Below are 706 nucleotides of genomic sequence, written 5' to 3' on the forward strand. Positions count from 1 at the left end.
TGGCAGACTGGACAGTGCGGCAAGGTCACTGCTGGAGGTGGTGCCCCTTTCTCCTGGGTAGGATATAAATAAAGGAGGGGGTGGTATGGGAACGCTGCTCTGCAAGTATCACGTTCGTACTGCTCTCCTTGCAGAGACTATAACGCTCTCTTGGTTCAACCACCAAGCACATGGAAAATAAAAACGTGTAACCTTGTATCCAGATAGAATGGAAAGCACAAACGGATATGGACCAAACCGGGCAAGAGAGACAAAAACCCTGATAATGGGTATGAGGGGCAGAGATCTCAGCGCAGCAGCTGCCTCACTTTTTTTTTGCCTGGGGTTGATACAAGGTCAAGGGGTGACCTGGAGAACTGGCTCCAAGGTGGCCCCGGGCACCCGGGTAGGTGCTCCAGGGGTGAGCAGGGAAGGCAGCGCCGTGCCCCTTGGAGAGCAGCTGCCTGGGCCCTGCCTCTGGCACCGCTGTTGGAGCAGGTTCACTGCGGAGGCTACGGCACCTGTTTTGTGTGATAAGAAACAGGGCGCCAGGGATGGGATAGGAGGAAGAGGAATGGCCCGGGGGAGAGAGGGCTGCACGGTCCGTGGGGCCGGGGCGCGTGGGGCGGCTCGGCGGCCCCCGCAGGCCGCCCGTTACCGCCCGCGGGCCCCGCCGCGCCGCGGCCGCCGGGCCGCAGGGGGCGCTGCCGCCGCCGCCGCCGCGCGG

Source organism: Tinamus guttatus, unplaced genomic scaffold (assembly GCF_059628265.1).
Source record: "Tinamus guttatus ecotype Peru unplaced genomic scaffold, ASM5962826v1 Tinamus_guttatus_pri_ptg000035l, whole genome shotgun sequence".
Lineage (NCBI taxonomy): Eukaryota > Metazoa > Chordata > Aves > Tinamiformes > Tinamidae > Tinamus > Tinamus guttatus.